We start from the raw sequence: 16341 nt of genomic DNA, 5'->3' as shown, positions 1-16341 counted from the left end.
ATTGTAATTAATAATCTTATTAAACCTGTTGAGTGAAAAATTAGATGTCACGGGGACATAGTTGTAATATCTGGAAATGTAGTGGTACCTAAAATGAATTTTTTGATAAATATATACAAACACACATTAAACAAAATAAAACAATAAACGAAATTTAATCCAAAATGATTAAAAACTGTTTACTTCAAGAAACCCACAATCATATTTATATAAACCCTTATATTTCCAATAACTAAAGAAAAGCATCAGTAAACAAATAATGTATTTCTTCCTGAAAATGAAAAATTATTGAAGTGTAAGCCAGCAACTATTTAACATTATTTTTCCACTTAAAATATTCAATGTCATATAAACACAACAAAACACACAAAAATATTCCATGCCTGAAAGAAAAGAAATTATATACATATTCTTCTATCTGAATGTTTCTTCTAGAGAAAAAATCTAAAAATGAAGTAAAAAAAATTATGTAGATATCTAGTTGCTATATGTGTGTGTGTGTGTGTGTGTGTGTGTGTGAGTGTGTATACACACACACACACATACATACATACACACAAAAACCTTTTATATTTGTCTTAATTTATACCACTCACTTGATGAAAATGGCTACTTAATAAAATGAAAGATTGACAAGACAAATGATTGACATTTTAATATTGTACTAAGACACTAGTTTCAGAAAACAGCAAAAACAAATAACCTGGAAATGAAAGATGCATTATAGTTCATTTTTCTTTAGTTAACACATTAAAGCTGTTGCTGTAAATGTGTGGCCTGCATATTTTGTGTTTCATAAATATTTTGTGGGATAAAAGAAATTGTATCCAATGTATTCCACATTAATTTTCCTCCCAGTTTGTTGAAATAAAGCCATCATGTCTATAAATTTTAGCAGATTTAAAGATTTTTTGTTAGTCACAACTATTACAAGAATTTGTTATTCAACAAAATATGTTTTAATTTCTCCTATTTTTCCTAAGTTATAATTACCCATCCCCATAGGTTTGTATTTTGTAAGTGAAGTGTAAGCAAAAACTAAAAGTGCATTCTACAAAGACGTGCTGTAACGTAACTAGTACCTTATTCCTTTTAGTAGCAACAAACTCAAAATCTCTGTTCACTAAATCAACCTAAAAAAGATATTTTATTTAAAAAAAATATAGCTGTGAAAGTTGAAATCATCTTTATATTTAGTACATGTTTGTTCTTCAAAAATACATTATAGCACAAGTAGTTAAATCTTAGCTCACAGAAATAAAGGAATACACAATTCAAAGTATCACCAAAGTAAATACACATCTATATATAACAGATCTAAAGAGACTAGTGATCTAAAATCTTTCATAAAAATAAACACACACTACAGACAAACATTTGTTATAAATTCAAAAATCGAAAACTAAACATAAAAATAAGACATGTACAGTAAAAAAGTTTTTTTTAATATAATATATAGGTAACATTCACAGAATCATTAAAAAAATATGGATCACTGTTCGACAAAGTTGATGGATTGTTAATAAAGTACGAGCCTGTTCAATAAAGTGGAAACAATGTCAATATGTTAGAATTCTATTTGTATTCTTATGAATGCTTTTATTCAACAAATGTGACTAATAAGACATTTATTTCACTCTTTCTCATTCAACACCAGGTCTCTTATTTCAGCATTTTTTATGTTCAATAAAATGAGTGGGTCTTAGAATTATGGAATAATGTCAAATAAAATTTTAAAGACAATTGTGAATGGCCCCTTTCACAAACAACCGGCAGGATTTCATGGAATAAGAAAGTTACTAATGCTCTTTTTATCTTCTTCTTAAATATGCAATTTATATTAATTAAATATTATCACAATCAGATTATTTGTCCAACAATTCTGAATGTTTTTATTCAATAAGATGTCATTTATATCTACATACTCAAGATCTTATTTAAGAACCTTTTAGATTAGCTCTTTCACTGCCACATATTATTTTGACAAAAAAGTCCTAGTACAAAAAAAAATTAATGTGTGATGTTAAAATGATAAATTCTGGGATATCTAAAAATAATTTCTCTTTCTTCATAATGTTAAAAAAATTTCAAACTTGTCTAAGATTAATATTACATTTTTTAGAGTAAAAAACAAAGGCTATTCATTGTGTACCATATACGTACTTACAGTAGTGAAATGGAAACTTTTAAGTGTAAATGGGTGTTAATACAAGAAAATACCCAACTAATAATAATTTATGGGGTGATATACATTCCAGATGCAAAGCCAACTTTATGAAATATAGATATGTGTTTCAGATAACGTGTAGCAGTTAGCATTGGAAAACTAAAACTTAATGTAAAACAAGATAGAATGTTGAAAGAAATTCTCAATAAATTGGCTAATGAATGCATAATTTTCAAAGATACTTGTTCCCCTCCCCACAAACAAAAATCCACAACAAATAATTCATAATTTTGTATCTGAGTTCATTTTACTAGATAATAACTGAGTGCACATTTTATTTTAATGACCAGTCTATAATATTATAATTTTAATAGACAAAGGTTCAAAATCACTTGTAAGCTGAAAAAATATCTAAATTTTTAAACAAAATTTTTAAAATATGAAGATATGTCTATATATAAATTTTAATAATATAATAAAGTACAATTGTAAAATATACTTCTTATAACATTTAATTTACATAATACAACAACGATTTAATTTTCTAGATCATTAATAAGACTATCAAAAGTATGGGATTTCAAAAATAAAGAAGTCCTGAAAGAAATCTCAAAAAACTGATATTGCTTGAGGGCAAGCTGAATTTATAAACATAAAAAGAAATACTCTTTTAGTAAGAAAATATTAGAGTTCTACCTTTTCCCGCTGACTGGATCTTTCCTCACGCTCCTTCCTTCAGAGGTCCTGAAGGTAATCATTGAACATGATCTCTCTATCTCGCATTTTTTCAATATTTTTGAAACGCTCGTCCTTACCATACTTCTGTGCAAAGTCACTGAACATTGACCTAAATTTGACAATAAAAAAATGGTAATTAATAATTTAAAATCAGATTAAAACATGAAATTACCATTCATTACAACTTAAAAGCAAATGTTATTACTTTATTTTGAAATTAGTGTTCATTTCCCCCTTTTTCCCTTATACATATTTGTTTGCACCAAACAAAAAGTAAAAAATGTAAAAGTAAATTCATAATAAATGTAGAAATAAATCAAGTTAAAATAATGTTTAAAATTTAGATAAAAGATTTAAATAGAATTATGAAGGCCAATGGCTCATATAAAGTTGAAAACACAAGGAAGTTGAACAGTGCCACCATCACCAGTGGCATTGTCCAATGTTAGAGGAAAACCATAGAAAAGACATGTCTAAAATGGTGCTATTGCTCACAATCATAATGATGACAACAGTAAAGCATGGGCTATTGTGACTTGAGTGTCACAAAGGAACACACTGATGGATCAGTCCCAGATAAAAGAAAATGATGAGTTAAAAAACTGTCATGTGACCAATGTGTAAACTAGTTAGAACAACTTCCTCTTTCCGATTGTCACAGAAACAAGATGACCCAAAAAAAAGACAGTTTGATCTGGAAAATCTTGTTATGACATTCCTTACAGGACCGTAGTCCATATACACAATAGGCACAGCTGTGACAGCATCACAGCAAATGGACTTAGCTGCATGCCTTACCTCCACGTAGCATTGTAATCCTTCTCAAAGTCAAATAACATGGAAACAAGATGTTCCCTCTTGAGGAAGAATTCCCTGATCAAAGTTTCAAGTCAAATTATCTATCTGTTTTTTAATGACTTTCTAGGATTTTTATATAGACTCAGTGACATACACATTTATTCAAGTCAAAATTCTCCAAGACAAATTAACACCAACATCAAATAATTAGAACCTCAAAATAAGTAAATATCTATTAAGTTAAAGAGCATCAATACATAACATGATCTCTCTCTCATATTGTCATAGTAATCATTTAAATGATATTCAAAACATCAAAATATGAAAACAATCATCAAAATGTTCACCTCAAATGACTATATTCAGTATTATCTTCTAAGTTAAAGCACGTCAACTCATATTATGTCTTTCTGACATTTTCATAACTGTTTAAATGTGATTCAAAGCATCAAAGCAGTAAGAATCAGAATGTTTACCTCACTGATTAGATTCAGTATTATCTTCTAAGTCATCTAAGTTACAGCACATCAACTCACCATATGAAGTCTTTCTGACATTCTCATTGCAATTGTTATTCAAAACATGAAAACAATAACAATTAAAATACTCACCTCAAATGACTAGATTCACTATTATTTTATATTTTTATTCAATTTTCAGTGTTCAGTTGTTCCTCAAAATTGCTGATTGCATTCATATTTAAAAACTTTAAAAAGTCAAAGAGTAACATAAATCATTACATTGCACACCAAACACACTCTCAAGTCATTGTTATAACATTATTGCAATAGACTGAATTTATCATATAAAAAAAACACTTAAGTTCTTCCTTTAATTTTTGGATTGCAACATCCAGATCATATATTTCATCTTTCTTTATAGTGGCTGCCTGTCTTAGTGCATTAGATTTTACAATTAATGATTTCATTTTTTGATTGGATTCTGCCACTACATATTTTTGGTTAGTATTGTCTGTCAAAGCAGTTACATCTTCTTGTATTCTGTGTTTTAGCATTAGTTTCACTTAGTTGACCCTTGATGGCTTTCCATTTTGGGGCCAAAGAGAGTACTTGAATTTTCTTTCTATTATCTTCTAGATGTTGTCTGGCTGATGCGTTCTCTAAAAGACCTGATGTTACTTTGAAACCAGACATACTACCAATCAAATCAATATGCTCTATCACTCTCCTCTAAGCAACTAGAGAAATCTCTTGCATGTTCTCAACTAAAATTTCTTTATTTATGGAGAACCCCTGCTCCACACTGGTTTGTCCATGATATAGAATAACCAGAAGTTTAAAAACTTTCCAAACTGTTGAACTTTGACACAAGCTTTTCTTTCTTACGAAATTATGCAGGAATGAATCCCACTGACTCATTCTTCAGTGGATTATAATCTTTAAAATAGTGGGGGTCAGTACTAGGTAAGGTTTTTACATTGTTTATAAAGACACAGTATCCTTCCTTGGCAATTTTGCTATCCCTTCATTCAGATACTGTAGTTAAGTCAGCTTCTCTAAGTGAATTTTGAAGTGATGTTTACAAACAACTGGCTTATCAACAATTTTGTTAGGGTTCAGACAGCATAAATGTTGAGCAAATGTAAAGATGATCAGCATTTTCTCAATTAAATGTTTCACAACAATGTACAAAAATTCCTTAAATTTCATACAGAACTGCATGACTGATAAGTCTGAAACATCCTACACATTTTGTAACAAAGATTGGGTTCTAAACCCATGATTAATATTCTTGTAGTTGACATGATTACTAGAGTCTTGTACAACTATTTCAAGGAGTTTTGTAACACTTCAGCTAACAGTATGTAAAATGTCATCTTTATTAAAATTGTTTCATCAATATCTTGATATACTCTTCAAGAAGACTATAGAGAAATGGTGCCAGTGGACATATACTCTGAAATATATCTAGAAATGGTGTCATAGCACTCGCTATGGTCTCAAAGGATGCCAAACGACCCATGGTAAACTTATCTGACACTTCCTCCTTGACAGTAAGATATGACTGGCTAGAAGGTTCATTCTTCTTTCCTTGCACAGCTTTAATATATTTAATTACAACTGACCATATCTCAATAGCTCTTGCAGTCTATTCCCAAGTCAGTGATGGCCACAAAACTGAAATGGAAAGGCTGATGATCCAGGAATAGTTTTGTAGTCATCTCGTCAGGCTTAACTATTTTTGAATAACTAGTGTTGGGCTTTAATTAGTTTAGATGCACCAAACTGTGACTTTTCACAACCATTTTTAAAGGAATTGTAAACCACATAAAGATCACAGCTTCCAATGTTTAGTAGCTCGTTTGATGCAGTCTCAAACTCCTTTGTTTTATTGCATAGTAAAGAAAGCAGCTTCTAGTTCACTATTGGTCCATCCATGAAAAGTTGGATACTTTTTTTTTCAGTCTATTGTTTGAAATTGATTCCAATAACACACGCAGAAGATCTTCAGCCCTGCCATGAAAAGCAATGAAAGCAGAGGTAATGTGATACAATGCAATCTTCAACAAAATCCCAGTATCTAATACAAATGTCCATTTACTTCTTATTCAAGCTGCTGTTGCAAGATTCATCAAATATTAGTACAAATTTATTCACTTGTTTCAAGAATTTAGCCAAATGATTATCAAAATATGGACCAAGTCCAAAGCCTACAATCTAAGCACACTTGTATTCACCAAAAGCTATACATTTGTTTAAATGTTTCAGAAATGTTATTACATCTATTGTAGCTGAAGAGGGATGTCACACATTATGCAGCTCAAATAATTTCAGCTCTAAGTACATCTGGAGATGAAATAATCTCAATTATGTCACAGCATGAGCATGATTTATTGCACTGGTACTTGGTTTGTCCTGACTTAAGAATGAACTAATGTAGATTGCTATTCATATGTTTAATGTTGTTTTTATGCTTTTCCCCATCCACGTGTAATTTAATAGTAGGTTCATACATGTTCCTAAGGCTGAAAGTCTTTTTACATATGTTGCAGTGTGCAATATGTATATTTGTGAGCACTGGCTCAAGCCATATTCTACATAGTTCATTCTCTTTCCAGTTCTCCTGATATTTACACTTCCCTGACATGAGGTGAAAATAATTCAAAACAGTATCAAAATGATCATCATATGATACCAGAAGTTCCAGAACTACAAGCAGTTCTTTCCATGTAATTTAGCCATTTTCATACATTTTGAAAAGTGTGCGACAAAACAAGTTTAACAAAATGGTGAACGCAACAATGAAACCAAACTGTTCCATATAAGCTTATTGCTAATTGGTAAAATTGAGGGAATTCTGTGCTTCGTAGATAATTGCCTCACTTTCTTTCAGAAACTAACCAACTAAAAGTATGATGAATTCTGATCAGCAAATGTGATAGAGAAATACCACATCACCACATTTAGGTTTCAGTTTTGCATGGAGAGATTAGCTCTAAACATTATTGATGTTTTAATGATATTTACTGACTTTTCATTTTGTTAAAACATAAAATTTACTAAAATTCCATGACTTAAGAATACCCTTTTCAAATTCCATGATTTATCAGGTTTTCCAGGACCTGCAGGAACCCTGGGAAAGACACAAAGGAATCAATCAAGATTAATTTAGCCAAATGATTATCAAAATATGAACCAAGTCCAAAGCCTACAATCTAAGCACACTTGTATTCACCACAAGCTATACATTTGTTTAAATGTCATCAAGATTAGAATGAAAACCTTGACAGTATCACTGTCTCAAAGTAACCATGTTTATTTAGGTAGAAGAGAACTGAGTGGAGAACCCTTTGTTTAAGACCACATCATTTTTTTAAAATTAGGCTGAGATGTAGATTCCAGTCACTGGAAAGAATGGTGGGAACAGAAACAGGAGAAGATGTTGACCTGCCAACTTGCTTATCCATACAGAGCAAAAGGCTCTTCAGATCGTTTGAGAATGATTCTGTTGGAGACATTATAAGATCTGTCTCCACTCCCACATAGTACTAGTAGAGCAGCATATGTCCAAGATGGAGTGTGGAGCAATAACTTCCAAGCCTTGAGTTAAGAAATGTTAACAACCTTCAAACGCTGTACCACTTTCTCCTCCACCCACCTCGGGCAAAAATGAAAGTGAGAACCACTATAATTAACACAGTAAAGATCAGGTTCACACTTATAGGTTTCATGGTCTTTGCCCCTGCAACAAGCACATGTCAAAGAACTACAGCATAATATGACAGCAGCAGGTAGACATGGTGATATAAATGTCAAAATTAGAACACTGGTTGTCAGCATAATTTCGTACTAACTAGTAGATATACACCTTACAACAGAAACTCCTTGGGTGGAAAACTAATGAGCATCTCTGGCTTAGTGATGTTCTTCATATCCCTCTCAACATTAAATTTCCCATGTGAAATTTAAAGTAGCATGGGGAGTAACCTCATTGGGTACATCCCCAATGGCCTTTGAATTCTTAAGGTTTGTCTGACAAAGAGTGTAGTACAAGAAAATAAGGTACAAGTATAAGAGAATATGGAGAATGCTGTTCAGTCTTCAAGACATGGTCATTTACCAATGAGCTGTTCCTTCTATTATTTTACTTTTATTTGGATGTGGGAAATCTATAATGAAAAAAAAAAAAGATTCAGTGCCCACTGACCCCGTCCACCATGGATTCCTACATGGAGACACACTTACAATGCCAAACAAGCATGCTGCAGCAATGCAAAACCCAAACTCCAGCATCAGAAATAATGTCCATAACTCTTGTTGGGAATCAACCAAAACTGACACATGGTTGATAGTAGGCCAGTTAGACTAGCTGGCTGACCCTGGGGGGCCACTCTATAGGAATTCAAGGCTAAAACAGTGTACTTGGGTTGGACCCCTCAACCACCAGGATGCTCTCCTTGCCTTCATGGATTGTCACATATGGGTATGTGTTCAAATTACAGAGGTAAACTGAAAAAAACAAAACCTTCTCTGGGAGGGGTCCTCACTTCATAGAAGCATCCACACTGAGGGGTGTGTAATGCAAAGCATGGAAAAAATGTGTGTGACAAAGGTTACTGAGTGAACTCTAAATTGAACTCAGGAATGACACACACACACACACACAAAGTATTTCTCTAATTCCCTTATTAGAGTATGAAAAATAGACATACTTGCTGGTCAAGTTTGCTTCTTCCATTAATTTACGAAAGTCATCTTTGTGCTCTTTCATCTTGTTCCTCTTCTCTCTTCGTTCCTCTTCTGCTCGTTCTTTCACGTACTTCTCAAACACCTGCTTTCTCTCCCTAGAAGTCAGCAACAAGTAGCGTGGGTCAAACACAATCTTGTGTAGCTCCTTCTCCCATGTAGAAAATGCTGAGACCTTTTTGGAAAAATTTATTTTCAGATTTATAATATATGAAACAGTTTTCAAATCATTTAAAAATATTTTAAAGCAGAATTACATGATAAATATTTGAATAAGTAAAAATTAGGTTGTTGATAAGCTGTTTCAATCTGAAGTTTGACAAAACAACAGAAAAAAAATACAGCAGGTTATTCATTAAAAAAAAAGAATTCAATACGTGTACATTTTAGCATTCACTATGGGCTTTGTTGAGCCAGCCATGATAATGACCCAAAACTGACCTATATAATTTTAACACTAACATCTAATACATTTTGTGTATCTTCATGAAATTTCTCAGGTTTCAAGTAAGCATTAATTGTCTTACTACGAGCTTCGTCCTAGGGGCAGACACACTTAAATATTTAAAACAGCATGCATATGTTCATGAAATTTTGCTAATTAGAAGTAAATGTTGCAATGTATTTGTACAAAAACATCAATTTTTAAAATTATATTAATGATTCTTTTTAAAATCATGACTGACTTGTTCTTTTTTTTTCAGATGTTGACTATCAAACATGAAGGTAATTTTGATTTTAAGTTCCAAAATATTTCCATGCATCAAAAAATTATCATATTTCACATACAAAAATATTTTTTTGTTGGAAAAACTATAATTTATGTTTTTTCACTACTGTATCTCTGTACAGGTTTGGTTAATTTGACTTGCTCCTCGTAATTACCATAAAAAGTTAAAAAATAGATATACATTAACAGAAAACCACAAATGTTTTGTCTAAACCACTTAAATCCCATAACATTATACATCTAATATTTCTATTATTTTTAATTCAATGATCATTCAGCTGTGTCCTACCAACATTACGGAAGTTTCAATGATATGGCACACATGCACTGCTGTTACCATATCAAATAATATAAATCTGAACTTTACATAGTGACTTGTGTTGGCATTGTAAAATGCAGTCACATTTCAGTTATAATACATTACATATGAGTGTGTGTGTGTGTGTGTGTGTGTGTGCATTATTACTAGTTACAAATAAGTTCTTAAATAGCAGTTATTTTCCTTATCACATAAAACAGTAAAGAAAGAAGTGTAGAAAACAATGATCTTTGTACTCCACTGCAAAAAGTTGTGAGCCTTGTCAAATTTTGTATGTGGAGAATGTAAAACAACATTTTTGGGGGTTTTATATATGTTTCAAACTAACAAAAACAAAAACATATCAATACCATAGATTTCTACTAAAATTTATCAAGCTTCCTGATTAAGCCGTATTTGGGTCTAAAAAAATTTCATTTCTGACCACATAGTTTTAATCACTTAAGCATTCAAACTTGCAATGGAAATGACAGCTTTACAGTGTAAATACTGTATGAAAGTTGGCAGAATTACCAAGTTCAAAATGAGTGCTTTTTATTGGTTATTAATAAGTAATTGAGAAAAGTCAGTATAGGCATACAAATAATTTCCAAAACAGGAAGTGGGCAGACACTGTGGTGAATTTGTTAAATATAATATCTCAGCAAATAGGAAAGGTAGCAGGTTCTATTTTAGCTTGTCAATATTGGTAATTTGCATTTCTAATTTGCTTTGTAGAGAGAAAATCTGAATAAATGCACTGTAGATGCATTTATAAAAATAAGGAATATACATTATGAAAATAAGAAATATAATACTGACCTGGATTTTTTTTCTGCTAATAGAAACTTACCCTGCATTATTACACTAATGTACTTAACTAAATATTTTTTTACTTAATTAAATAATGTACCATAAAACACAGCATACAATATACCATTTATTATCATAGTTTTTTTGTTTTTTTTAACTTTCTAAGTGAAAGAGTCATAAACAATTATATGCTCACAGATGTGTCTTCAATGGAAATAAAGCTTGAACTGGAAGCAACATAATTCTCAGTCAGAAAACAACATATTATAATATTGTTTTTGATACATTAAAACCATAACTTTCTATTGATTATAAATAATATAATATTAAATTTCACAGACAGAATTACCAGCAATTTGTGAAAGAGAAGATGTGACTGGAGACAAGAAGGTTCCGATTTACATTTTATGTGTCTGTAACTAACTAAAATTGAAGGCTATAAAAAGTATGCTTTTCCTGAGTAATAACAATATTATAATAAGTAACTTATGTTAAATTCTGTACTTCTTAGAGGGTTGGTAAATAAATTACAAAAGATGGGATACCTAGAGAGAAAATATCACAATTCTTACACTAGGAATTACACCAAGGATTTTTAAAATAAAATATCCTCATAAACTTCAAAAGTTACATAAGATTAATATTTTATTTAACTATGTTTTTATGCCAAGTATATTTGTATAGAATGGATACAAAGTAGTTCAATTAAATTTTAAATGCAACTCTTTTAAAATGTCAAGACATGCACACTTTGAAGTTCCATAGTGAAGGAGACAAAATGCCTGGCTTACCTCCTTCTCTGCAAGCATATCACGAAATTGTTTCATTCTGACCTCCAGAGGAACAGCTGCTCTTTCTTTAGCAGCCTCTTTCCCAATGTCAATTCTACCCGTTTTTTTGTTATTCTGGTCCTCAGCAACCTTATTTTCCTGACTTTGTGTCACAGTTGTCTCTGTACTATCAGTTTCAACTCTGAAAATAGTAGTATTATACAAACATATAACTTCTTCCTAGAACTGTCACATAAACATGAAACAAAACACCACGTTAGTTCCAAAATTCATTTCTATATCCAATCATATTAAAACTTTCATCAATAGTCTTTTATATTTCAAACAAAACCAGATTAATGTACCATTTATAGGGTACAGTGTCTTATTTACAAACTTTCAAAAGAGTACAACTGAATAATTAACATTTTTAAATTACAAAACTGTTAGTGCACATACAGTGTCCACAATTTAATGAAACTTTCTGATTAGAACTTTCACAAAAATAGATAATTCATAATAATTTATTTTAAAATTTTGAAAGCTTTCATAATATGATTATTCAAGTCATAAAACTAAACAAGCTGATGTCAGAAAGACCATCCTTACTCATCACTTTATCATCTTTTTAGATTCTCTTTATCACCTCTTTAGATTTAAACATTTTACAAAATGCACACTTAACCACTCCAGAATGCAGTAGTGTTACTGGTATCTCAAAATTTTTTTCCTAATTCACAGTGAAAATATTTACCAAAATTTATAGTTTTCATCTGAATTTGCTATTTTTACATGCTTTTGATTTTGAATCTAAAATTGAAATAAGAATGTGTGAGAGTTTCCAGTTTACTTGATATCTGTCAATATTTTTAGGCCTATTGGTTTTTTACTACTTCACTAGTTTCAAGTATTGAAAAAAGAATTTAATATATATTAAAAAGAAAGCCTTAATCAAAATGATGCACAAAAAACAGTTACCAAGGCATAATCTATAATAATATGTTTTTTATAGGATATGACTGTGAAAACAGGACAAATACAGAAGCAAAGATGCACAGTCTATTAACCTTAATCTCCATTCACTGTCTCATAGGCAAAAAAGAAGAAAAAGTAATTACAAGAATAAGAAAAAAAAATAAAAGGTAAGAGAACAGGCTGTGGGTGCTCAAGCTCACAACATTCTACATTATCTTTTATTGCCTGCAGACAGTGATGGGAAAGTGACTGCTCTTAGAAGTAAAAAAAGTGAAAAACAAATAGGAGAAAGGTCTTGTCATCAGGAATGGTGAGTAGAAAAAACTTTACTTCCTGAAATTAGCATTCTGGCCCCCAATATGATAGCAGAAGCTCAAATTAATAAGATAATATTAATCAGCAGCAAAGCACATAAATTGTGTTAAAATACATACAGAGTTGTCTAAACCAGTATGACAGTCATACTCATAAAAAAACAACCTACTGTAACTACTAATTTTCAGACCATTGTCTACTTTTTTATTAGAGCTTGTATATTCATTGGTGTAAACTGTCAATATACACATGAAAACAGTGCCAAAATATTCTGTTTAACTAACCTTATTGAAAATAAAAAATTTGAAGCATATGTGTAACTCTCAGTTGTTGTTATTCATTTAATATATTTTCACATTATATTTTAATAAATATATTAATAATTATCATAATCATTAGTTAACGTTTGTATCAATATTTTGACATTAGCAGTAAATTACTGTCACTTGTAACACATTTTAGGGAACCTGAATAGTTGTGACTTTATAAAACTAACAGCAGCTGAATATGAATAACTACTGTCAGGAAAGAGTATTTCATATAATGGAAGAATAAAATTTTCTTTTATTAAAAATATTTAAATGAATACTATTAGGTGTTTTGTCCAGATCAAAATAATGTGCTTCTAATGCAGTAATTGAAGTATAAACAATTTCTAAGTTACTGGGTAAACAAGTGTAGTGTTAATGAAATTGTTTCAGGATTATTTACACTCATTAAGTCACCAATATAAATTAAAGCAAAATCAGCACCAGAATTGTATTGTTTTTAAAATTAAAATATATAACTTATCTATACACGTATAACACTTAGCTACCACTGGAATACCAATTAGGGTAAAAAATACTTATAAATACACAACTATTTATTTTGGGGGGTAAAATTTTTCTTAGAGCAATATAGAAAGACTGCAATTCTGTTCCATTAAAAATTCATAACTAAACATAAACTGTTGTGTAGTTTAATCAAATGATTGAACAGTCTGACCTTACCCACAATTACTAAAGTATTCTGCAATAGGCTGATCATTTTTATCATCTAAAAAGTATGTTTATTATAACTATTATTTATATATTACTTTTGTCAAATTAAATAAAATATATTAAAAGAGGTAGCTAGTTGTTTGTTTTAAAGGAGTTGGAAAGAAACCTAAATTTTACAGAAGATTTACACAATTTTGATACATTTTCTACATTTTAATGAAATGAAATTACTACCTTTAGACTGGTTAACCAGTTTAATTATTCATACTATTAACTCTATTAATTGTAAATTGTACATAAAATGTCTTGGAAATAAATCTGAAATTACAACTAGATTGCTCACTAAGAACAATATTGTTTTCTTGCAGTTTTTGGATCTTATTCTTCAATTGAAAAATCAGTATCTCTAAAAAATACAAAATTCAATCTTAACCTCAGCTTATAAAGTTCCCCTCGTACTTCGTCCACATTCATGCACAAGTATGCAAACACAGACAGAATTTTCGACAGGCTCTTCCATAGTGCACTGAATTATTTTAATAAGAATTGACATAAAAAAATTTTATTGTGGGATCTTGACAGATACTACGTACGTGATGAACATAGTCCTCAGCATCTCTCTCCAATAAATACATATTTAAGAAATATAAATGAAGCTGACCACCAAGCACTTGACGATTAGAATTAGTATAATATTCGTAGCTTTATTTCCTTTCTTTACTTTTCCTTTTTTCTTATTTTATTAAATATTTCAGGATATAAATAGATTTAAAAAATTAAAAGTAATAACGAAAAGTATAAAAACAGAAAATCAAAAAAAATAATTCATAATGTCAAAAAAATAGCATCTCAAGGCAATGTTCATATATTGCCTTGAAAAGGGCCGGAGTACTGTGGGTTACTCTGGCCCTAAATCACTCCAACGAAAATATAGTAGTAGTCGACATTAAAGTTAGGGATGGAAGAAGAGGTCATTTGCAACGGACCCTCCTGGGTATCTGAAATCTAACATACCCAAATACCCACAAAGAAGAAGTTGTCGGCAAGTGATATTGTCGGCAAACGGGTTGTCGCCGAGCCATCTGTCGATTAGTACTGTTATCGTTGAATTGAGTGTCGCTCATGTTGGCTATGGCTCGTTTAACAGTGAATAGTTTCTGTTATGTATTTTCGTTTTTCTATGTTAAAGGCGTTTCTTAGGTGTAAATATATATCTGTATTTGTGGATTATTTTTATCATCTGAAAGTCTTTTGTTTTTCTTCGTGTGTATGAAGCCAGCATGTATATTCAAGTTTTTCTTTTGTATCTTTTAATACTTTGAGTCCCGGTCGCACCAAACATGCTCGCCCTTTAAGCTGTAGAGGCGTTATAATGTGACGGTCTATCCCATTATTCGTTGGTAAAATAGTAGCCCAAGAGTTGGCGGTCGGGGATGATGACAAGCTGTCTTCCCTCTAGTCTTATACTGCTAAATTAGGGACGGCTAGCACAGATAGCCCTTGAGTAGTTTTGCGCGAAATTCAAAAAATAACAAATAAATAACTTTTAATGCTTTCAAATATCACTGCTATTATGTTTATCATGAAAGATCTTTTCATTGTGCGTTGTACTACATTACATTATAGATAAAGAGTTTTATTTTCTTGTATTTAAATGTGGTTTTTTAGTTTAAAGTTTGTGCTATTGACCATTCTTTGGAACAAGAAGCATTTAGTGTTTCTTGACCACGTAAGGTCAGTAGATTTTAAAGTCGAAATTAGTAGGAAGAAGTATAATATGTAGACACATTATTCATTTCCTACTTTTGTATTTTAATGTTGGAATTTTCAAAGCTTTTGTGTAGTCTGATTCTAAGCACTTTTTGTATAAACACGGTATCCAGAAAACTACTTAGTTTCCTTCTAGTTGCCTTTGATGTTTACAAAACTCAAGGTCAGTCACATCAATTGACACGTTTTTTTTTCATAAATTTAATAAGTAGTGGTTATAATATTATTTACAAACTACATTTGTACTATATCACAGATAGGATAGAGAAAAGTGGAACTTTCCCTCATTTGTTTTCAGTGGCGTGTGATCTGACAAACGTTTATAACAACGAACTCATGCATTTAATTTGTTGGCTGGAATGGTTCTCGGTTTAACACCATTATTTCATTATTTCCAAGAGTCGTGTTCTTTTACATTTTCCGCTTCTTCGAAGTTGATTGGTGGTATGCCTCTATAATATCTTTGCTTATATGATTCGCGTTCTTTTATTGTTGTTGTTGTTGTTTCTGGAGCCATACATTGTTTTATTTAATTCTCTGCATTTCTCCAAAATGTCTAATCTGTCGTTTATTTTGTCTCCTTTCTTGCCTCTGATTGCGTTCATTAGCGGTTTTATCCATTTTTTTTTGTATCTATTTATCCTCTGTGCTCTCTCCATTAGATTTTTTTTTACTTTTATTTTTCGGTCTCAATCTTTTTTTCAATTCAACCAATCTAACTAATAATGTCTTATTTTCCTTTTTCCGACGATTTTTCCTTCTTTTCTAAAGAATTTC

The 16341-nt window shown here is 30.9% G+C and overlaps 1 pseudogene across 1 annotated transcript in view; it reads right to left on the bottom strand.

Moving 5' to 3' along the window:
* LOC143251723 (transcription elongation regulator 1-like) overlaps nucleotides 1-14946 on the bottom strand; it is a 40697-nt pseudogene extending 25751 nt beyond the window's left edge. The window contains exons 1-4 of the transcript XR_013028646.1: nucleotides 14809-14946; nucleotides 11543-11723; nucleotides 8877-9085; nucleotides 2864-3014 (exon numbers count right to left, since the gene is read on the bottom strand). The product of XR_013028646.1 is annotated as a transcription elongation regulator 1-like (transcript). The remainder of the gene's footprint in view (nucleotides 1-2863; nucleotides 3015-8876; nucleotides 9086-11542; nucleotides 11724-14808) is intronic.
* Nucleotides 14947-16341: the final 1395 nt, after the last annotated feature.

This window comes from Tachypleus tridentatus, chromosome 6 (genome assembly GCF_004210375.1).
Source record: "Tachypleus tridentatus isolate NWPU-2018 chromosome 6, ASM421037v1, whole genome shotgun sequence".
NCBI classification, from domain to species: Eukaryota; Metazoa; Arthropoda; class Merostomata; order Xiphosura; family Limulidae; genus Tachypleus; species Tachypleus tridentatus.
The sequence above is the reverse complement of the archived record's forward strand: the minus strand, read 5'-3'. Positions and strand labels throughout refer to the sequence as shown.